Source organism: Stenella coeruleoalba (genome assembly GCF_951394435.1).
Source record: "Stenella coeruleoalba genome assembly, chromosome: 3".
NCBI lineage: Eukaryota > Metazoa > Chordata > Mammalia > Artiodactyla > Delphinidae > Stenella > Stenella coeruleoalba.
Window position 1 is genome coordinate 35129952 of NC_137148.1, and position 24490 is coordinate 35154441.

At 43.1% G+C, this 24490-nt stretch overlaps 1 protein-coding gene across 5 annotated transcripts in view; it reads left to right on the forward strand.

The window, feature by feature from the left end:
• Nucleotides 1–434: 434 nt before the first annotated feature.
• GHR (growth hormone receptor) overlaps nucleotides 435–24490 on the forward strand; it is a gene marked incomplete at its 3' end in the record, with an annotated part of 275896 nt that continues 251840 nt past the window's right edge. Inside the window, exons 1-2 of one of the 5 annotated variants that reach the window (XM_079915975.1) lie at nucleotides 435–528; nucleotides 2169–2701. Of the gene's footprint in view, nucleotides 529–1902; nucleotides 2702–2892; nucleotides 3451–18304; nucleotides 22147–23404; nucleotides 23454–24490 lie in introns of those variants that run through there. The other 4 variants (XM_079915977.1, XM_079915978.1, XM_079915974.1 and 1 more) reach the window with 4 other exon arrangements.

Below are 24490 nucleotides of genomic sequence, written 5' to 3' on the forward strand. Positions count from 1 at the left end.
TTAGTAAAAACTGAAATATTTAATACAAGTAGGTATAAAGACCCATGAGGATGCAGATGCAGGGATAGTTAATTAATTAATTCCACCTTTGGGAAAAGCCAGGCACTAAACAATTGAGCTGGAATTTGAAGGTTAAGGAGAATTTCCCTATATGGTCTCCAGGCAGCGGGGAAGGAATGGTAAGTACAGTTTCACATTTCATAAGGTAAATGTACTCTGGCATGCCTTAACTTGTAGCAAGTTAGTTAATTCAGTACCTGATACATTCTCCCTCATAATCTGGGAAATATAAAGAGGCAAATACTACTATAGACCTATACATGATCATATATGAGATCAGAGGATCTCTATTCATGGGGCTTAAAAAGGACTGCCTTTCATGTAAGTTGCAAATTTATGTCTGGTTCCATAATTTTTTATATTAACCAATGTTTTCTGTGCATGATGACCTTACTCCCAAAGACAGAGCAGTCAGCTTCCCTGTCTCACAGAATGAAGGCTCCAGATGAACCCAGAGGAAGAAAGAAGGTAATCTTTCTTTGCTAAGCATGGCCCTGAAATCATCTCAGGGTGTAAACGATAGAACTTAGAAAATATTTTGTGAGTCCCTCTGGCACCTGCTAGAAGATTCTCTGAGCTTGAGGGTGAGGGGGGCGGGCAAGAATGAGAAGGCACAGAAGGGATATAAAGAGAGAATTTGGCAGTGTCAGAGTCTGAAAGGCCAAATTGGAAGTTCATCTCAGAAGGAGTGGAGTCAGCATTCGTGGACTGCCTGGTCTCCAGTGCTGCCCTTTCAGCCAGCTTGGCAGTACTGACCACCCAGCAGGTGTTCTGCCTGCCTGTGCCCTAATCTCTCTCTATGTGGGCAATTCCCCTTTTAAAAACTCCAGACATTGGTAAGCACTCCTACTGCTCTAGCAAAGCATGGAACCCCAGAAATCAAGGGATTAGGCGTGGTTCTTAGGGAAAGGAAGCCTCATCATAGTTGAGTGGGATACAGCTAGAGCAGGACCAGTTCAAGATCAACACCCATCCTGCCTCCTGCCTCAGGATGGGACAGTGTGGTCCACACCCCTACTAGAATCTTTCCCCCTCCTTTCATTCTGGGTGTCTTTGCCTTGAGCCACAGCTGAGCACCAGAAAAGACTATAAGGAACAGAATTTTCCACTTCTTTGATTCCTTTAAAAAGAAGGGTATCTTATGGGACATCTGCTGCCCGAAGTCTTTGGTACTATGCTCCTTCCCAAGTCTTGGCATACCTGTGCTATTTTCCATGCCCTGGGGATTTTTTATTCTAGTGCTAAGAAGCTTGGTTTCTTTAAGTTGTTGCTTAAACGTTTCTCTCCGGGTATATATTTGGCTTTGTGTCTGTGAACCCTGTAAAAAAAATGTCATTTAGTAAGCCGAATCTGTTAAATAAATGACGTTACAACTGGCTGTCAGTAATAAAGTAAATAGTAAAAAGATAGCATGATGGGCTGCTCTGTCAGATCTCAGACAACCTGGAACTGGACTTTTGAACTTTCTACTTAGAAAAGCATGTGGTGACTGGGAGTTTGATGCTTTAACAAAATGACAGGCTTATGCAGAACGATACTGACTTTCTGAAGCACTTTGACAGCTTCTTCTCTCACTTTCTTTTCACTGCAGTGGAATGAGGTGGGCAGGCCCGTATTGACAGATGTCCAGCGCAAGACATTTAAACACCACGTTCCCTAGGTCACACACAAGTACAGTTCTCAGGCCGAGGTCTGTGTCTGGACACCCTGCTTCCCTGTGCTCCAGTTTCTGGACATACCCCTATTCTAACATGCCTCGTGTCCTTGGTAAATTACTTCATCTCTCTTGCCTCCGTTTTCTAACCTCTGAAGTAAGGTCCTTTAACTATCTTTTCACCATGCCCCAGGGAGCAGGAGTTTGGAAATTGGTTGCAGGTGTAAAGAGGCAATGTTTGGTTTGCCAGTTACGCTTTCCAAGCTGTCTTGTCCGTTTCCTCCCCTCCCTACCCCACCCCCGCCCCCATTCCAGCAGAAAGCTAACCTTTCTGTAAGCGTTCCCTTGAATTTGTTGACTGCATTTAGGTTCTTTTAGGTCCTGCCTTCTTTTTGGGAACAGGGGTGGGCGGAGAGGAAGGAAGTGTCCTGCAACTACCAATATTTTCCTCTAGGAGGAGCCGCGCAGCCCAGATGAGAGTGACACGCACCAACTCCAACTCCTCGCCGGGGAACGCTTCATCCCAGTTCCGCGGAGTGCTCGGTCCGAACTGCGCTCGGCGCCTCCCCAGCGGGTCTCGAACCAGCCGCCCTGAGCTCCCGCTTCCCCTGGCTGCGGCAGCCTGGGTCCCGAAGGCGGCGGGCCGGGCGAGGCGTGACCCCTAGTGAACGGCGCCCGCCGGTTCTCACCCCTCCCCTCCCCTCCCATCCTCCCTTCCCGTTTCACCCCTCCCCTCCCCCTCCCCAAGCCTGACAGCCCGGGAGCTGCCAAGCAGGGCGCAGCCATGGGAAGAGGAGGCGGTCTAGGGAGCGGCGGCGGCGGCAGCAGCGGCGGCTGCTGCAGCGGCGGCGGCGGCGGCGGCTGCTGCTGCTGAGCCGAGGCAGCGGCGAGGACCCCGGGCTGGGGCCGCGCAGGCCGGAGGGCCCCGCGCCCTCGGCCCCAGCGCGGCCGCGAACCGCTCTCTCTCTCCGGAGGCGAGGCTCGGAGGTACTGGAAGGGAGCTCCGGAATCGGGCTCTGATTTTCCCCATGTTGTGTCGGGGGGCCTGGGAGTGGAGCCTGGGACGCCAGTTGTTTATGAAAGTGGGGATCTGTCTTATGTATTTACACGGATAATTTTTGTCCTGGTGACTTGGGGGTTGGCACTGCTCCCCTCCTCTTCACCAAGAAGTTGTTTTCTGCTGGTGGGTAGTTGTAACCCGATCCACGCTCTGAACGTGTGCGTGTGTGTATGTGTAAGTGGGTGGGGGCGTCAGGGAGTTGGGGGTGACAGGCGAACCATCCCACGCTGGCGCCTGCTCCCACCCGCGTTTGCGGTGCCTGGAGGGGCTTCCTCCGAAGCCAGTTTTGTTAAAGTCTTAGAAGTTTTGCGACTGTTTCTGTTTGACATCATCAGCCAGCCGGGCTGGGGCAGGAACTGCTGAGGCTTCGCTGCTAAGCGGGGAGAGGTCCCTGGCTGCGCCGCGGGAGGAGAGGGGAGGTTGTTCGGCTGTGCGCCTCTACACCGCGCGCTCCTTCCCAAAGCGCACCACCCTTGCGCGTTTCTGCGGACTGCAGCCGCGCATTGGCACCAGCGGAGCTGGGGTCAGTTAGAGTCACGGCCACCAGTCCCCATGAGCTGGGGTGGGTGGAGATCGTGTAGAGCCGAACTCCTCCAGCCCTGAACACACTCGTGGTTATGAAATCAACCAGGCTTAAAGTTTTGACAGAATTGCCCGAGGCAAGAGAGCCGCGCGGGTGAGTGGGGTAGCGACGGGTCTGGGGAGAGGACTCCGGCGGCGCGCAGAGGGTGCTGGGCAGGGTCACCCACTTGCGGGTGCACAGGGAAGTCTGTTTTGGGGTAAGTGCTTTATATATGAGCCTGAGTGGGGGGTACGCCTGCTGGGGTCATGCTGTGGGAGTGGGTGGCCCGGTGCAGGGTCAGTGGGCTGAATGGGTGTACGTGCGCGCTGTGTGTGTGCGCGCGGTGTGTGTGCGCGCGTGTGTGCGCCTGGGGGGGCGTGTCGGAGCCTGAGCCAGTAGGGTGTGCAGGGGGGTTGGGGGGAGGAGGCCAGAGAGGTGCCGCCCGCCTGTTTGTGCCGCCGGAAGACCTTGGAAGGGACGGGGAAAGGTAACAGGAGGCCAGAGGGTTGGGAAGTCTCAGGAGTTTCTGTACAGGATTTAAGTACCACGGACTTTAAAATACTAATCCCTTGGCCTTCAAAAGTCTGGAGGTGGAGGTTTCTGGAGCTCTCAGGAGACCTGCATAGGAGGACGGAGGGTCTAGGAGACGTGTTAATGTGTGGGTTCAGAAGCCCGGCGACGCGGACCCAGGTTGGATCCGTGGATCCGAGATTCCCAGGGTACTGTTGTGCACAGCCTCTGGGGTGTTTAGACTCCCTGGTGTGTGTGCCTGGGAAGGCACTCATCTTTCCTCACCTGAGCAGGTGGTGTCATCCTGGAAGTCCTCCTCTCTGGGGTGCCAGGGTATAGACCTTGGAGGTCTATAGTATTGAAACATTTCCAGAAATTAAAATGCTGGATAGGAACGAAATAAAAAAAATGATTTAGTAGACAGAATTGTTGGTTCCATCTTTTCTGTGATTGAGGATTCTTCTTCCTTTTGAGAAAAACAAAGCTCAGTGTTCCCAGATTAGATTTCAAGGGGTCTGGCCATTCGTGGTTTCCCTTCAGATGGACTTTAGATGGAGCTGGAAGGATGTGTTTTAAGTCCAGAGACCACTGGAAAACTTCATTCGTAGCTTAAGTATGTCCCGTCTCTCATCTTCTTCCACCCTCGTAAACTTTTTGCTTCACATGAGTCTAAGGAAAGTTGGTGAGTCAACATTCAGCTTTTCTTTTGGAGTAAATATATCACAGTGAAATTATAGCTTGGGTCTCCTGAATGGCATGGAAAACCAACACTTAATGGGCAGAGGTGTGAAATGAAAATCTATAAATGCATTGACAAAGCGACGACACGAGTGCATTTTTTTCCAAACTGAGCATAACTTTGTCTTGCAAATATTTGTTCTAGGCAGAGTTTGGGGCTGTGTTTTTGATTGTTAGTTTTTAGGCAGCAGACTTCGCATCATAAACCTCTTAAAAATGGATTCTAGATGCCTTTTCTGTGCTATCTCTGGTGCCTGTGTTAACAGATGTATATGGTGCTTAGTAACCTATGGAATTGTGTTGAGTATCTTGTTAGCTCAAGACAAAATGTTTATAGCATAATGTAATAAATGAGCCCTAGCTGCACTCTGCTTCTGCTAATCGCGTGAAGCACCCCAGCATGGAAACAAATCTTGAAGTTGGTCCAACTTGGCGAGCCTTTTTGGCTATCTGCTGGTAAGCATTGTTAATGTAAAGATAAATCTGAGTGATACACTGAGAATGTGGCACAGCAAATTGTTTAGCTCAGGAAAAAGGCATGGGTTATATTTTTTAAATCTGTTAAGCTTCTCTGGTCATTCCACTGGTAAATTGCACAATTCTGGAGATTTGGTTTACTTTCAGGGAAGACATTTTTTAAAAGTATGTCAATAATGAAAATAACTTCTATTTTTTAGTGTGTTCACATGCGTCCATACAAACCGTCACTTTTTCTTCTTAAAAAAGAAAACCCTGGGCTTCCCTGGTGGCGAAGTGGTTGGGAGTCCGCCTGCCGATGCAGGGGACACGGGTTCGTGCCCCGGTCCGGGAGGATTCCACATGCCGCGGAGCGGCTGGGCCCGTGAGCCATGGCCGCTGAGCCTGCGCGTCCAGAGCCTGTGCTCCGTAATGGGAGAGGCCACAATGGTGAGAGGCCCACATACCACACAAAAAATAAATAAATAAAAAGAAAACCCTATAATATCTGTGGTAGTGACAAATAATATGAGTATTCAAATCACGTAATCACTTTCTGAATCTTGAATTGATAAGAACTGAAGTTCGGTAAGGCTGAAGTCAGACCTTTGCTAATTGGGTAAACAAGGCAACACAGGACGTCTTTTTGGCAAGTGATTTTTTTTCAACCCGGGGCAATATAATGGAAACAATATACTCAGTAACATGGTTGATCAGTATGATCACCGACTTTATAGGTAACTCCCTACTGGGGCAAGAACTTCCACTTCAGTAGCCCTCCATGTTAGTGGGCCAGCTTACCTCTCCCTGGAAATAATCAGATGGAAATCCTGCTTCCTCACTAGCCAGTCCATTCTAGGGGAGATTTATGTTTAGAGAGTTCTGCCTGTACTGAATCAACACTTTCTTCTGCTCACTGGCCTAATATTAAGTTGCTGGAACCACATACAATGAATCTAATCTCTCTTCCCTTTAAGTGCTGTATTGGAAAACAAACAGTATGCTCCTTCTTCCTGAATTCTTTTTTGCCTGTTCTTGGAGCTGTTCCTCACCCACTGTGGGGTGCCACCCTTTTCTGCCCTGACCAGGATGCCTCGAGTCCACATTCTCTCCATCCCTCCTAATGTACGTCATTGAAAACAGAGATGTGAAATCCTTAGTCCTGGACTTTCTATATCTGTTAAGTCAGCTTAATATTCATGAGCTGTTTTAGCCATCTCATTACACTGTTCACTAATTTCAAACCTGTAAACAACTCATTCTTTTCAGATTATTAATCATCCACAGTCAAAACATTATGATGATAGTTTCAAAACATTTGTTCATGCCTGAACTCCCAATAAATCTGTGGAAAGTATAATACTGTGCAGGTAAATAGAATTCTACATGCAGTGAAGACAGCTATCTAATTTCTTACTATCAAGGAATACCAAGCCCCAGAACAGCAGAAGTAGAATGTTCTGAAGACAAGCAAATTGCAACTGCATGTTACAGACAGGTAGAGACTACATTGCGAGGTATTCTTTTCATGGACCTCATTGTGTCTGCTTCCATGAGCATGAGTCAGTACTAGCAATCAGCATTTATTGAAGGCTTGTTCTATCCAAGTCCTAGACACTATGCCATCTGGCCATAAATGAGGTGAAAGTACGTCAGACAGAAACGCTTCTTCAGGAAACTGGGATTTAAGGTGTCCATACAGGACATGAACTGAGTCAACAACCTCATCTTCCTCTGGAGGTAAATGCTTGCCAATGCCGCAGGGAAGTCTAGAGCAGGTGTATGTGGCCATCAGCCCTAAGGGAGTTCCCTGATGCTCCTCACTTACCAAGTCCTCTCCTTGGAGTAAGGAAGCAAAGCTGGTATATACAGGACACACAGGGGAGAGGGTGTGCTTCAAAGGCAACCACTTTGGGACCCATCAGAGCTCAGTTTGAGTCTGAGCTTTACCACCAACATGCAAATTAACTCCTCTGAGACTCACTTTTCTCCTCTGTGAGAATTCGAATGCCTACCGCCTGGGGCTGAGGCATTTCCACACAAAGTCTGTAGCATTTATGGCCTGTACTTCGCATTAGACACCTATCTGTTATGATTGATTTCTCTTTTGTGTATCCATCTGAGGCTTCTTGACTAAATTATGAGTTTCCCAGCTGAGAATCTGACACAGATGAGAATCTTCTGTCTTCCTGCAGGAAATGGTTATGGTTGACGATGATGACAGTGTTGTTTATTTCAGCAAGTCTGGATGTGAAAGAAATGACCCTTTCTTCTTGGCAAAGAGAGAAAACCAACCTGTGATATAGACTGACATCTGGGCCTATCAGAAGGCCCTACCGTGTGCACAGACCTTCAGTCAGGACAAGGGGCCAATGAGAGTCTTGTGCTCTTAGATGAAATTGTCCGTGCTGTCCCCCTCGCGCGCGCGCGCGCGCGCGCGCGCGTGTGTGTGTGTGTGTTTGTGTGTGTGTTTGCTAGACCCACTGATAAGTATTTGGACATATAAGTTCTAAACCAAAGTTCAACTTTGATATAAGAAACCTGCAAGTTAGGATGGCATCATGTGAAATAATAGTAAACTAGGGTGTCAGGAAACCTGGGTCCCCTCTAAGCTCTGCCTCTAACAGGCTTTGTAATTGTTGCAAACTACCGAATTTCTTGGGTTTCATATTTCTTACACATTAATAACAAATAAACAACAACAAAAAAAGAGGCGTAAACAAGATGACCTCTTAGGATTCTTTTCAGGGCTATGTTTGAATCCATCAAATTATTGAATTTCTCTCTTCTCTCAGCTCTTTCGGGGCTTTGCTTGAATGTCTGCGGGAACACCTATTTCATTCATTTCCAGTTTCATGGTCTTTTTACATATCTGTCTTCCTTGCTAGGCTGTGGGTTTTTCAAGAGCAGAAAATAAATTTTATTCATTTTTATATTTTTCCACTCTGCTGAATGCTGTAAACATAGCATTACAGCATGTGGGAAGAGTGTTAGTTGAATTAATGTGGGCTGCTTTGGACAGTCAAGCTATAATTTATATCACTTATTTAACAATACACAACAATTTTGAATATAAGCATCAGGAAATAGTGTTTGCTGATTCTTTTCCCTTACCATTAATTTTTTTTAATCAATGAAGTAAAACAGATAAAAATGTAATCACATCTGTGCTTCCAGCTCCCATTCTAAACAATAACAGCTCATCATGGTCTGAAGCAGGAGGTCTTTCTGAAGTAGTTGCTTTTCTTTTGTTGTTGTTTTTGCTTTGAGCTAAAGAAAATTCCATGATGAGTACCAGACCTTTAAAAGGAGGATGACAGAGAGGGTCATTGTTTAGTCTCAACTTATTTGTTGGGTGTTTCTCACTACCTTTTAATATAGGTAAATGAAGCCTTAGGTCAGGCACAAATTTCACTTACTAATGATTCATAGGAAGGCAGTGATTTCTGTCAGAAATTGTTGGGCTGTGTGATTAGCATCTCAACTTACCTTCAAATATTCCATTCCAAAATCAGTAGATAATTTCTTCTACAGAGTCCTTAAAACTTCCAGATGTGTTTACTGCTCTGATTAGGGCTTGTGTCTTCTGTTATTGACTAGACTTCAGTCAGTTTTCTTTAGAAGAATATCATAATAATCCCAGTGAATTCTTCTTCTTATATTGTGAATTCGTTTAAACATAAACAAGTCTATCCCCCAGCTGGCTGGGCTTCTAAGTGGAAAGTGTATCCTAGGGAAAACACTCACTTCATGGAGATTTGGCGCCGGTGGTAGAAAGCACCCTGATAAATCCCTCAGTCAGCAGTAGAACCAAAAGGGCTTGCAAATTGAACAGGTGCTTTGATGTATTTATCTATGGTGGACAGCCTGCTATGCTAGACATTTGCTATAATAACTCCTTGATTGTATCCTCAGTTGTTTATCGAATGAAACATTTAAAGTAGTATATAATTAAAAACCTTAAAAGAGGCATCCCTCTTTGTTCCTTTAGTTTATTAGAAATATGATAGTCACTGGTACAAAGAAAAGCTCTTTTTTTTTCTTGTTTAAAAAATGTACTTTATCATAGTAAGCATCACATCCATCTTTTTTTATCTTTGAGTGGCCATATAAAAAAAAAAAGTAGAGTGAGACCATTACAAAGCCGAGTCTTACATAGTTCTCTCCCCGTGCTCATTAAAATAGAAGGTGCTACCATGATGCAGAAAACAGCTCATCTCAAGTTTGATGACGGCTGATGAGTCTTCAGTCAGACTGCCAATTTTGATTGCTATCGGTCAGGAAATCAGCCTTTGTCCTTGGTCAGGATGATGGCATATGATCCTGCTTCACCCTATCAGCTGCTTCTTTGGACATCTTCAAGCTATGTTATTGTTATCCCAGAAAACCTCAATTTGATAAAGCAAAGTAAAGAAGAGCCTTGAAAAGTATATGTGAAGGAGAAATAAAAAGATTCCTAAAGACAAAACCTCTACAGTAGCTTCTTCCCAAAGGAGTAGAAGAAAATACTAGAATCCCTGGACAAGATGATGATGACTGAAGAAAAGACACCATTTTTATACCTAGCAAGTCTGAAATATTAAAGAAAGAGCAGCAAAATGAAGAGGAAGGATTTCTTTCCTATCAGCAGTCAGTGTAGCATCTTATTTCCAATAGGGACATTGGCAAAACAGTACTCTGCTTGTCATAGAATAAACATTCAATAAATATTTTATTAATGACGTTAGTATGTAGTAAAACACAGAGAGAAATTGAATTGTCGACAAGAAGTATGTGGATTGTTGGGGACAAAGGGACATGGATAGAATCAGGTGATAACTAGGATCTCAGCTCGTAATGCAAATTTGGTATATTTCTCCTTAGATTAATGATGGCACCCAAACCTGATGGCCAGCTTCCCAAAGTGGATCTTGTTCAGGGCCTTGGAAACATCTAGAAATTTTTAATATCTGAAGCAAGACGGAGACATTTTGAATTTTTCTGTAGGACTCAGTAGGACTGGGGAGACACATCCAATTTGCCAGCTCAGCATTCCATTGAAGGGGTATCCTGTAACCTCCTTTCTCATTGCATAGTCCAGAGTTTTTCTTTACACCTTCATGATTCCACTGGACCCTTTCCTGCTTGAACTCCTAATTTGTGGATGAAAATTTGGTGAGGTGGGATTTCTATAACTTTGGGAATTCTCTATCTTTGATATACATTTTATTTAAAAAAAATACTTTTGACTGTGGGAAATTTTACATAAACAAAGTAAAGAAAATAGTATTTTGAGCCTCAGGTACCCATTACTCAGCTTCCAGAGTCATCAATATTTTGCTAATCTTCTTTCATCTTTCCACCGTGCCCCTGAGTATTTTAAAGCAGTCTCAGACATCTTGTCCTTTCCTTTTGTAGATGTAAATATTATACTTTAGGATGCATATCTAACAAGTAAGCCTCCTATTTTTAATAACTGCATGGTCTGTATTTTATGGAGGATAGAGAGAGAATACTTTATGAAAGGACATTATCCTCTTCAGGCCTGACTCTGTGATATGATGGAGGTTTGATTGTGTGTGTGTGTGTGTGTGTGTGTACACACACATTTATACACATACGCATCCATGTAGGACTGGTCCTCTTTTGTAATTCAGGCCCCAGCTCAAATGTCACCTTCTCAAAAGGACTTCTCTGACCCCTAGCTAGAGTAACCTTTCCCCAACTAGGTCATGCTATTGTATAACCCTGTTTTAGTTTCTTCACAGCACTTACCACTATCTAATATTATCTTATTTATTAATTTATTTTTCCTTTTTTTGTCCATCTCCACCAACAAAAATGTAAGCTCCCTAATAGTAGTGACCTTTTCTGTTCACTTTATATCCCATAGAAAATCCTTCGTAAGTTTTGGTTGAATGAATGCATTTTAAGTAGTTAATGGAAGTTTTGTTAGCATTCTTCCAAAAATTTATTTTCCTTCCACACGTCCAAAAATGCATGACTTTCATTTGCCAATTCCTAGTGTATTTATAATTTGGTGAGATTTCCTCATGGTATGGAGTGAGGGACCAAAGATAATCCAGGATAGTTGTAATCTCTCTCCATAAATGACCTTAGACTGATATATTCAAGAGCCACTTCACTTGATCAGCAAATATAGTTATGAGTAGCATCTCGGTTTGGATTTCTCCCAGAAGAAAGCCATAACACAAGGATTCAGGTAAAAGTTTATTTGAGAAAGTGAAAAAAGGAAGCGAAAGGAGCCAATAAAGGGTGTGTTATGAAGCAAGTTACCGTCATTGGCTACTGGAGTTTGTCATCTTCCTGGAGAGATTTTGGGAGCCCAGGCAAAACATACACCTGAGCCCTCTCACCCAAGGTTGAAAGAGTTGGAATAATTTACCCACCAACTTCCATCAGTCACTAATTCCTGGTCACTAACATTCAGGAGGGCAAAGCAATCTGGAGATGCAAGGGAGAACCTTCAGGCAGGGAAATACAGGTGCTGGCCGTTAGAAATTAGGCAGTGTGCCCTATTAGGGGTGAGAGGGCATGGTTGGGGAAGGGACAGGCATCTTGCACTGGATAACACAATATGATTTTTTTAAATACATTTTTATTTCTCCACTTGCCCATCCCCTATCCTTGGTGCCTTTTGATGGGCATGCAGTCTTTGACAAAACTGTATTATGAAACATGCATGGTATATTTCTTAGTAAGCTGGATTAACTGTCAGCCTTGGATCTGTGGAACATTTTCAGAGCCTAACTAATAATTGTAAAACCTGTTATCTTGATATACACATACATTGACCGTAAAGCTCATCAGAAAGTTACCCCATACTCTAATAATAAAGTTTTGATCCAGGGCCCAATTATAGGCTTGGAAGCAAAGCACCTCTATAGAGCAGGCATTGATGTTGTGTAATCATTCAAATATTTTATTATTTTATAATGTGCTTAAGTCTGGATAGTTAACATCCATTTCTCAGTCTTTCCATAGTTACTATCCTTTTTTTCTTTTTTACATATTCCATGAGGGATATGGAATATTCAGTGAAATCTTTGACTGATCTTTATACTTTCAATAGCCCAAATGAAAATTACCCTTGGTTGCCTTGGAACTTGGGGCATAAAATTCAGAAGAAATTTTTTTTAAATTATTCAAGCTTTGACTCTGGGAAGATAAACAACATGGATATGTAGGCTAACCAATGCTTAAATTCCTCTAACCTCTAATTCTAAATTCAGAAAAGAATAGGCTTTAAGGTTTTTGTTAATTTTTGCTTTGATTACAAGTTGTTGGAAGCTTAGAGTTAGTATCTAATAACACAATCTATGTAAAACACAAATTATTGGCTCAGAATGAGATCTAACTTCTAAGAAGATACAAAGGGACAATCATGTAAAAGTGGTCTTTGTTTTCTTAGAAGGAATAAACAGGGATTGACTGAAAGGTAATCCCTTCAGATTCTAATGTTTAAAGCATTGCACATTTTTAAAGGAGGAAAAGCATTACCTTTCAGATCACATGTATGAAACTGTTTACTTAAATGGCTACCTTAGGTTGGCATGGTTTTAAATCATGACCTTTAATCAAATGGTCAAAGGACCATTTGACCTTTGGCCTTTGTGTTTGTGGTACAGGCACAATCTGTTAATGCAGATTTACAAACTGTGCTCCAGCAAGCCCCCTCAGGGCCCTTGGGGTGTCCAGAGCAGAGGGCCAAGCTGGCTGCACTGCATGCCTCCCACCCGCAGAGTGCCGTGCTTTCATCTGTTGTATGTACAACACTTCTGAGAACGTTTAAGTTGAAGGGACAGCCTCTGTTCTTTAAAAAAGCAGGCAAACAAAAATATTTAAACCGTTATATACTTCCTTATTTTGTTTAGACTGCTTTTCTGACCACTTCTCTTTAGGAAGTACTTCTTCTCTTTAGGAAGCCCTTGGATTTCTAGAGGAAAAACTAGCTGTTCTATGTCACATTAGCTTTTCTATGTCTAACTTCAGATTTACTTCCGTAACAGTGAGATTGTAAGCTCCTACAGGGCAAAGGACTGTGTATTCTTTACTCGGTGGGCGCTCAATAGTTTGCTTCACCAATAACTGTTGTATGAGCAACATTAAGGAAGTGCTTACTATTACCAGGGGCTATTCCAAGGCCTTTTTTCATGTTATGTTATTTAATCCCACACAAAACCCCCATGAGCCACCTGATTCTGCATTTGGTGAAACTATGACATAGGGAAGTTAAATTTATGCAAGGACCCACAGCTGTAAGTAGCACGGTCAAGATTCAAACACAGCTCTTCCTAATTCCGAATGTGGCCAACTCCCATGCTTCTAGCCACTGCCTATGTGGTGGTTTTAAAAATATGTCCACAAATTCTTTGATACTCTTCCCATCAAGAGGTGGAGTCCAGGTTTCCCTCCCTCGGAGTGGGGGCTGGACTTCATGACTCATTCCTAACGAACAGAATAATGTAGAAGTGAAGATGTGCAACTTCAGAGACTAAATCATTCAGAGACACTGTGGCTTCTGTCTTGGTTGCTCTGTCTTTTGGACCGTTCACGCTGGGGGAAACCAACAGCCGTGTTTTGAGCTGCCCTATGGAGAGGCCCACCCGGAAAGAAAGTGAGGGAGTCCCATGGCCAGTGTGGAATGAAGAGCTCAGGCCCCCAACCCAACAGCCAATGTGAAACCGAAGCCTCTTGACAGCAGCCACCATAGGAGTGACCTTGGAGGTGGAGCCTTCAGCACCAGTCCAGCCTCAGAATGACTGCAGTCCCCTCCCCGCCAACAACTTGACTGCAACCTTGTGAAAGACCCTGAGCCAGCGAAGCCTCTTCTAGGTCCCTGCGTCTAGACTGTAAGATAATAAATGCTTGTTGTTTGAAACTGAGCTAACTTGTCATGCAGTAATAGATAGCTAAGGCAGCCTAACACTGCCTTGATCATTAAAAAAATAAATTGTCTTCATTTTATTAAATCTTAAATTTTGAAATATTGATCCAGCAAGGAGAAATTTTCCAGAAAAAGAACAGTTGCCAAATGTGAGTAGTAAAATATTAATGCCCCGTCAACATAATAGTTATAATGACTTCCCTGGGATTTGGGATTTTGTAATTCAAAGGACAGCTGCCTTAAAAGTCCATGATTTAAAAGGAAGGGTATTAATAATAACCACATTGTTGAAGAGAGCATTTTGAACTTTTAAAAAATTCTTGTGGGAAAACTCAGGAAGTATTTTGTTTCGTAAGTTATCACTCAAAATCTTAAATTGTCAGGAGCACGCTTGCACTGTACATTATTTAAAGAGAGATATAAAACAAAGTTGAATTTTAACCTCTTCCCTAGTGATTTCACTCAGCTTTTCAAAGGGGGTCCTAAAAGCTCATAGGTCAAGCCGTGTCTTGGTTTGCTCTGCCTGCCAAATTGAATTAACTCTGCTTTATGGCCACTTGCAGTTTAATAAATTACTTGGACTTTGATTAATATCTTTTGAGCTTAAGCCCAAGAATTTGTATAAGACTTTGGGACATAGTGCTGTAAACTTATTTAAAGATGGACTCTGAGAGCTGGAAGGGATAGTTTAGTGTTGGTTTTAGTACATGTATAGGTTCTGAATTTGGAGCATTTTAAGATCCTTATGGGAGATCCTAAATTATTTCCCTTTTTAAAAAATATGTGAAAGTGATTTTTTTCTTATATATCTACAAAGGAAGTGATTTAAGTAAGTTAAGGAATTCATTCATGAAGTGGATATGGCTAGTTCTTGTTTGGTTTTCAGAATGAATATAGAGGTACTGGTTTTCCTTCCCTACGTTGGAGAACCCAGATCAGACCCTGCTAGTCCTTCCCTTTCAATGTTTTTTCCTCCATGCAGCCTATTTTAAAGTATTTAAAAAATACTTTTTATATTGAACTGAACTTGAAAGTTTATGCTTGACCTTGATTCTGGGTTTGTGCTGCAGGGGAGGATAAAGATGAATATTGATAGCTGAGTATAAGGATCCATCATTACTATCATTCAGTCACTCACAAACGACTCCTTAATTCAGTCTGTACTTTGCCCAGCAGAGCAGGAGACTAGGTACTAGAATAGTATCATATGGTAAGCAACTCAGACATAGCCTCTGCCTCACAGGAGTTCATGGTCTAGAATGGAGGAGGACATTAACCAAGTATAAGGAAAAACAGTTTTAAGTACTGTGGAATCAAAGTATAAGGAGACATGATTCAGGTTGGGGCTTGGTGGTTAGGGGAGGCTTTCAAAGGAAGTTATTTGAGATCTAAAGGAGTAGAAGTAAGAGGAAGAAGGAAGAGCAATCTGGGCAGAGGGAACAGGAGGCAGAAAGGTACCCAGTACTGTTGAGAACTGAAAACAGTCAGGGTGGCTAGAGCCCAGAGAGCAAGGAGCATGGCCTAAGAAGAGGCCAGAGAAGTAAGCAGGGACTGTATCTCACATGGTCTTGCAGGCCGCACTGTAGTCTTTATCAGTAGAAAGGGAAATAGAAAACCATTGAAGGTTTTGAAGCAAAATAGTGACACAATCAGGTTTGCATTTGAAGGAGGTCACTTCGCTCCATAATGAAGAATGGATGGAGGAGGTATGGACAGAGGTGTTCAGGGAGATGTGTTCTGAATCTGTTGGAGGCCAGAGGTGTTGGTAGCATGAGCCAGAGTGGTGGTGATAAAGATGGGGAGAAGTGGAGAGATTTACTGTTACTTACGGTTAATAGATATACCACTTATTTATGAGGGAAAGTAGACTGGACTTCGTGCTGACTTGGATATGATTGTGTGAGGGACACCATGGAAAACTGCCCAGTGTTTGTCTTCTTCAGGGGAACGGGGAACACTGGAGGGAGACCAGGCATAGGTTAGGAGAAAGTAGTTCAGTTTGGGGCCTTTTTAAGACATCCGTGAGGAGATTCCATGTGGTCTCGATCCTGGATCAGAGGTGTCTGGAGATATGAATTTGGAAGTCAGGGGTTTAGACACAGTATTGAAGCCACAAAGGTATCACTCTTAGCTCACAGGGTGAAAATGGAGTGAGAGAAGAAAGCATAGCTTTGAGCCATGAGGAATTCCAACATTTAAAAGCCACGTGGAGGAAAAGCTGACAAATAAGAATGAAAAGTGTGACAGAGAAGATGCTAGGGTGTCATCTCAGAGGCCAGGGAAAGAATCATTTCAGATGCTGCTGAGGGTAAAGTAAAAAGGGCCCTGTAAGTGTCCTTTGGGTTAGTAAAATGACATCTGGAAGGACTTCAGGGAGAGCTGGGCTGGTGTAATGATGGAGCAGAGGCTAGAGTGAAGCGTCATGGGGAGCGGGGGTGTGAACAAAGGGGCGCAGTGGATAGAGATGGCTCAAGACATTTGGCTCTGGAGGGGAACAAAAGGATGGAGCTTTAACTAGAGGAGGAAATAGCATTAAGGGAGAGGTTTCTAAAGTTAGGAGACCCAAGCTTGTCCAAGGGTTGATGGGAAAGAGCAATGGGGAGGATGAGGGTTGGAGAGAGAGAAAGGGTGGGTAATCAATCGTGCAGGATTCCCAAGAAGACAGAAGGGGTTCCACTCTGAGGACAGCTGGAGGAATCAGAGAGGAGAGAGGATTCCTTCCCTTCTGCACTAGGAGGGAAGAAGGGAAGGGTGCAGATGCCGAGGTGTGGTAGCTGCAAGTTAAAGGCGTTTCTATGAAATGGCTTCTTTGAAAAGTAGCTGAATGGGAGAGAGAAAGGGATGGCATCCTGGCAAAGAAAGGAAGTAGTTTCAGATTTTTGAGGAGGACAGAGAAAGCTCGAATATATGAAAGGGAGTAAATTCGTAAAGCTTAGTAGGATCCCTAGTCACTTCTTGAAGGCCCAGTTGAGGCTGATGTTCACAAATTCATGGTGATACACTGTTAAAAGAATTATAAAGTATTTGATGCTTTCTGAAGGCACTCAGCCATTGCCAGCACAGGGAAAGTGGGATCATCTAGGCCTAAGGTTTTGTCAGAGAGCTGTGATGAAAAGATGGCAGCAGCAAGGGAGCCTCTGAAATGATCAACCAGGAATCTAAGCTGGTTAAGAAAAAAGTTAAGACAGGAGAGAGAGAGAGTAGAAGTCAGAGTAGTTGATTAAAAGTGATAGAAGAATAGAGGTCAGCGATCAGAACAGGATGCTGCACCCCAGAACAAAGAAATTTGAATCTTTAAGGGTGGGGCCCATAGATGATTTAAAGCTCACTGGTGATTCCGGTGCTTTTTTTTTTTTTTTTAAAGGAATATAAGGATGTAGTGTAAAAAAAAAAAAACAGGAATATGATGAAGTGATTGTTATTAAGCCCATAATGATCAAAGATACTAGCAGTGTGAAATCAAGATGAAGACACAATTAGAGAAAGCAGCCAGAAAAAGTGTGCCTTTAAAATAAAACAAAAACTCTAAAACCATGCATTTCCTCCTTCACAGATTGAAGGCATAGGTCTTGCCCTCTTGCTCATTCTCTTTGATGTTAGACGTCCACAGCAAAGAAGTAAAAATTATTATAGGGAAGCTAGTACAATTCAGGACAAATTCTCTGGTGTTTTGGGATTTGACTGATGAAAGAAAACAGGAACTAGAAACATGGTACTTATTTGTTCACTACAGTCTCTTTGGAGGAACAGCACTTTGGCTCACCTGGCATGGGATGGTGTCAGCCTGGCTGCAGAGGTCTGAATGTGAGGCCTGGGTTCCTATAAGGGGCCTGCTTGGCCCTCAGTTAGCCTAGATCCTTGGACTCAGTGGCTCTATCATGGGCCACTCACCTTGCCAATGGTGTCCGAATGTTATTAATTGAAATCACATATGAAAGTATAATACATTAATTTTTTTCCTGGAATTCAGTAATAAGGATCGTCACTGCCACGTTTTTTCAGTTCAGACAACTCCCTTCTGTTCTCTACATATTAAATAGAAGGTCATTGTATAGTTAACGTCTGGCTAAGTGGAGTGCTTATGAAATGTACAGGGCTCGTAGGCATAACGACCGCCTAAGAAAGCCCCAGCAAATCTAGCCAGATACTCCTGCCCCCAGCCCGTAGCCCTTATCTGTCATTCCATAAATTTCATGTCAAGGGCATTTTCTAGACAAGACGATCATAAGAAGATGCAGGTAGACCTGAAGTAGGTTGTGAAAACTCTGGCATGTTTTACCATGGGATTAGGGTTCTCTGGAGAAACAGAACCAATAGGATGTGCGTGTATATAGGAGATTTATTTCAAGGAATTAGCTCACACAGTTATGGAAGCTAGCAAGTACAAAATGTGCAGGGCAGGCTGGAGCCCAGGAGCAGAGCTGAAGTTGCACTTCAGATTCAAAAGCTGTCTGTTGCAGAATTCCCTCTTAACTCTGGGAAGTCAGTCTTTTGTTTCATTTAGGGCATCAGCTGGTTCGATGAGTCCACCCACCTTCTGGAAGGCAATCTGCTTAAAGTCTACTGATTTAAATGGTAATCTCATCCAAAAACCCTCAGAATAGTGTTTGACCATGTATCTGGGCACTGTGGCCCAGTCAGGTGGATGCATAAAATGAACCTGACACCAAGGCGGATTATAGCACTGTCTTCTCTGGATTCAACATAACAAAAAATACTCAATCTAATTAATCATTTGTCAAGTGCTTCACATACGGCAGGTGCTATGTAGAACATAAACATTACACTGCAAGTTTGGTTTGGTCTTTGCTGGGAATCATGAGCATTTTGCTGCATGTATTGTTTGGCTCTTGGGTCTTATAACACTTAGTTCTGGGCAGATAGAAAGCACACAGACTGCTCAGTGCCAGCGACAAGAGACTTTATAATGATGTGTTTGAAACCAAAGCTTCGTGAAGCAAGACACCACAAGCAGTTAATAGATTTCCATTTGACAGTAGCTATAAACGTTAATCAGAAAAATCACTGCAGTGTTCAGCTCATACACTGGTTGGAGCAGAAGCCACAGCCATAGAAGCCCTTATTTATCCTCCTTTAGCTCCGTCTCACCATTGCCAAATCATCTTAACTAATTGTTGTTCTGACTGCCCATGCTCTCAAAAATCATCTTATTAGCCTAAGGATTGATTTTCAGATTCTTTAGCCTGGTATTCGTAGCCCTGTGATGTTACCCCAACCTACTTACCCATCTGGATTTTCTGCCGAGCTTCAAGCTGAACTGCTCCTTTGCCCTCAGAATATCTCATTTGTTTCTGCCCAACAATTTTGTTCATGTTGTTCCCTCCACAGTGGCCTTTCTCTCTATTTTTTTGCATCCTCTCATTCTACTCATCCTTTGAGGCGCAGCTCAAAGGCCACAATGTCAAACTCCACAGTGTCTGCTCCAATCCTTCTCCTGCATCTGCTCCATTTCCAGCTACAAGCTCCCTTGTTCCTTTTCCCTGGCACTTTATTGGCGTGTTTATTAAGACTCTCACACTTTCTGTCACTTGAGTTTCTCATGGGCATTGCCTTCTTACATATGGCATGAATTCAGGGTCGAAGTCTGCAGCTTCCCCGGTAGCCTCACTACAGCGCCTTGCAGATGACGAGTGTTCTGCTCTGTGAGATCTTGTCGAGAAAAATCAAAATAAGGGACCTAATATGTAAAATGTCATTATGATTTATATTAAATTCATCAAGGAAATAATTTCGGTTGATTTTTTTTTTGAATATCCTCCACAGCAATGTGTTGGGCCATAGTAGGCATTCAGTAATTAGTAATTGATGGATTTATTCTCTACGTGACAAAGTTATTTTGGGTGCATTCAGACTAAAGTAGAATTTATGATACAGGTTTCAAAAGGTAACATTGCTGATGCACATTATGGGGGCACTATGGTATCTTTTAAAGTCCAGCAAATAGAAAAATGAGTCAATCATGAGTCAGAATCATTGATGGAATTGTGCCACCATCAAGCTCTAAAGGATTGGCGCTGATGTCGATAGAAAATACCCCAATCTGAGAGCACCCATAGCTAGCTTTCTGTACTGAACTAACAGTGTGAGTATGTTCTTTTGCTGGGGAAAAGACTTGGTGGTCCAGTCATCGTGGTTTTTTAAATTTTTTTCATTTCTAAACTTAATATGACTGATTTTCTGTTTCCTCCATCTCTGGTGGTGAGTTTTCTGAAGATATTCTTGATTTCTCCTGATTTAAATCACAGCAAAAGAGACTTAGGTAAATATCAAGAGAGACTGCCTATGACATCCGATTTGAAAAGTGTACTTCAATCAACATTGACTTTTATGTCATACATTATGTTGAATAAGGAGGGTCTGACTTAAGCTCAGTGTGCTTTAGAGAAGAGAGCATATTTGTGTTTGTTGGTTTGTTTTCATGTATTTTAAAGTCCTTATTGAGATATAATTGACTAATAACACTGTGCAAGTTTACAGTATACACTGCGATGATCTATGTATACACATTGTGAAATGGTTACCACATGAATGTTAGTTAACACATCCATCACTTCACGTAGTTACTTTTCTGTGTGTGGTGAGAACATTTAAGATCTATTCTCTTAGCAAATTTCAAGTTTACAATACAGTATTGTTAACTGTAGTCACCATGCTGTACCTTAGGTCTCTAGGACGTATTCATCTTATAACTGAAAGTTTACACCCTTTGACAAATATCTCCAAGTTTCACTCAACTCCCAACCCCTCTAGCCACCATCCTACTTTATTTTTATGAGTTTGCCTTTTTTAGATTCTACAGGTAAGTGAGATTGTCCAGTATTCTTTGTTCACAGGAGAGACTCATAATGGAGCAGTTGAAACCAAAGCACTGATAAGCAGAACAGTCACAAATACCAGTAGGCTCACCGCGAGTGGAGCCCTAGTTGTCACAGGAGGTGGAACTGCCCGGACACCCACTTCTGTCTGCTTATCCGCACAGGTGGGGCAGCAGCGGTTAGTTGAACTCAGCAAGCCTGGGTTCCATACTGTGTGAAGAGCAGACACGGGCTTTGGCAGCACACAGCCTAGAGGCATTTAATTACATTCACAACTAACCCCATGGGAGGCAGGAGAGACGGAGGAAACAGAGACCTATGGTCCTGGAGAGTCAGGGAAGGCTTCTCAGAAGATACACCTTTTGAGCCCATTCTTGAAAAGCACCCCTCTCCCACCCCATAGAGAAAAGGGGAAGGGGAGTTCTTAAAGGGACAGCTCATACTCATGGAACTATAAAAGAAGATGGTGTGTTAGGTAAATTTGATAAGTGGTTTGAGGTGGCTGGACCAGAGGATATTTGAGGGTAGTTGAAGGGAAATGAGGCTGGAAAAGTCCGTAGGATTCATACATAGCGTCAGGGATCTTGGACTTTTTCTGGGTCCCGGTAGGTAGCTGCCCCAGAATTTCTTTTGTAGGTAAGTGACATCAGATTTGTTTTTTTAGAAATAAACCCATGGGTAAGCAGTCAGATCCATTCCACCTGCCTTCACTAATCAAGGTTGTTTGAAGACTTGCCTGTCCTTTAAGCGGCACCTAGCCAAAACAGTTAGATGTTTGCCAGAGTTATTTTCCAGGAACTTGGAGTCAGCAACATCTATTTTGAGCTGAGCTGATTAAGACTGGATCGGACCACCGACCCTGGGCATGCTTAATTGTCTGCTCGGTGACCTTTTGACATCGGAGGACCGAAAACGCTACCCTTCAAAGGTGCAAGAGACCTGTTGCCTAGTTACGCCCGTGCAGATGGATGATTCCCGCACCTTTTTCCAATCACCTTCCCCCACGCCTCCCACGCCTCAGACCACTCGGCTTCTTCATTCGTGTCCCATAAATACCCCAAGCCCCCTTGCCTTCAGGGAGGCGGATTTGAGATTTGTTCTCCCATCTCCTCGCTTGGCTGCTTTGTTAATCAACCCTCTCTGCTGCAAACCTCGGTGTCTCAGCGTTTTGGTTTGCTGTGCGTCGGGGCAAGACGAACCTGGTTCAGTGACAGCTCACTATGAAGAAGAAAGATGGTTGGATTGCACTGACTGACAGGGCAGAGGTGTATTTTTTTTAATAATAAGCCAGTAACTTGTCTTACTCTTGCACAATGAGTAGGATTTTGCCAGCATCTTCACAGGGTGAAAGGAAGCCTGGTATTTATCACCAAATCTTTTGAGGTAAATATAACACAATGCTATATTCCATTTTTTGAGGCCAGTTATCCACTATAGTGTGTGAAAATGAATAAAAGTGCAGACAGACAAGGGATTGCAGTGGTTCTGTAACAGGGAGTCAAGAAACCAGACAGGATATTTAAGCTATGGCTATTGGAGTTGGCAAGGGTTCAGCTCCAGAAAAAATAAATATTGTGAGTTAGTGGTGGTGATGAAAGTGACGTAAATAGAGTGGTTTGTTCCTTTTTGTGCTGTTGTAGGAAAAGGAAGCTTTAAACCTAACGAGATGGGGTCTTGTGAACAGCCTATTTTTTTGTGTGTGTGGTACGCGGGCCTCCTCTTACTGTTGTGGCCTCTCCCGTTGCGGAGCACAGGCTCCGGACGCGCAGGCTCAGCGGCCATGGCTCACGGGCCCAGCCGCTCCGCGGCATGTGGGATCTTCCCGGACCGGGGCACGAACCCGTGTCCCCTGCATCGGCAGGCGGACTCTCAACCACTGCGCCACCAGGGAAGCCCCAGGAAGCCCCTGAACAGCTTATTCTATTTACAGCTCTTTACTATTTACAGCTCTTTTTCAACAATGATCTAAGGATCTTCCCCTTAGATAGTTGAGACCTCATAACTTGTTTCCTCTGAAATGTTTCTAGTCACTGACATTGCTCTGTAGAAAATTGATTTTTGAGCTTTTAGGGAACTTTATTCCCAATTTATTTGGGAATAGAACTTTGAAAATCATGAAGTCATTTATTGATCAAGTGTTTATGGAGGCGCAGACCTACCTCAGTGGTGAAGGAGGGACTGACCAATCCTTTGCCTTCGTGGAGTTTACAATCCAGTGCAAATGTTGCATGATAGTCACTAGACTTAGTTTTTGATGCTGCAGTCCTCTTTTTCCTAACACTTCTCCTGAGGAAGCAATTGAAACTTTACAGATGATATATATTGGAGCCCAAACTCCGGTTCATTGGCAAAAAAAGTAGCATTTATATTAGAGTTTTGCTAACAGCATGTCCGTAAGAAGCCATGTTCTTTCTCTCCTGCTAGCTGCAGGTTGCTTTAGTCTTTGGGCTACTATTTCCTCATCTGTAGAATTCATAGGTTAGACCAGATTGTTAGTTTTCAACTCTAGCTGCTGATTAGAATCACCTGAAAGCTCACCCTTGCCCAATTGAATCAGAATTGCCAGTTGGAAGAGGAGGCAGATGTGTATTTTTAAAGCTCCCAGGTGATTCTTTTTTTTGTTGTTGTTTTTTTAAACCAGGGCTGAAATTCACCAGATTAGGTTGGAGGTCCCAACTGGAATTCTATAGGTGAGTTTTCTATGCCCGTGGGTATGGAGCTTAATAATCTTTTAAATTAGTTGTCAACATAAAAAATTTCCAGTTTCTCTTAGAAAAATGGAAAGATTGGGTAACAGTTGGGCTTAAAATTCTGAGTGGTAAAAAGTAAACCCCAATTTCTACCTGGCCCACTTCGTTTATTTGTGTTACCTTCCTGGCCCTTGAAGCCATTTTCATTTGAATTGGATGGTCTCTATATGGTCTCCAAAGTCTCAAATCATTTAAATTGCGTGTTTCCAAAGCAGGAAAACTAGTGCAAATAAATGGCACCTTTATCCATAAGCTGGTTGTTATATTAAATCAAAGGGAACTTAATCTTTGAGGATGGAAAAACCCCAGGGTCCAGTGGAAGGAGAGAGAGTGGCATTAACAGCAGAACTCCACGTGCTACTATGTACAGGACACCTGCTGGGGGCAAGAGGGAGGGGGAGGAAGGGGATTAATTCATCTTCCTGGGATTTTTAATGAAGCTGTTCCCTTCTTTTTCATTCTTTCCTGTTTGAGAGCTGGTTCATTAGTTGGGATGTGACTGGCCCTCCCAAGGGAGCAGAGAGGCAATTATCAGAGATTTTACTCACTGTCCTGTGAGCCTTTTGCTGGGAAGCCTCTTGAGGATTCGCTGTCTTTTGGCTTCCTTGTGGCTCCTTGCTGTGTCTGCCTGAGAGCAAATACCTGGTTGGAAGGACTGATTTGTATGGCTTATTGGTAGCTGCCTATCATGAGATTTAAGTGGGTGTATTGGAATTAATAGGATTTTACTTTTTACAGATTGAAAATATGTGCTTGGTTTGTGAAGAACCTCTTGCCCAAAGTGAATATTCCTTTGTGCCTTGCTCTATTTAAAAAAAATTTTTTTCACTAGGAGTGATGGTGCTTAAGAGTACAAACTTGTAAAGAGAAGTAAATAAGCCATAGAGATCTAATGCACATCACAGTGAATATAGACAATTGTACTATAATTGTGTAATGTGATAAATATCACTATTAGCAATCATATACAAATATAT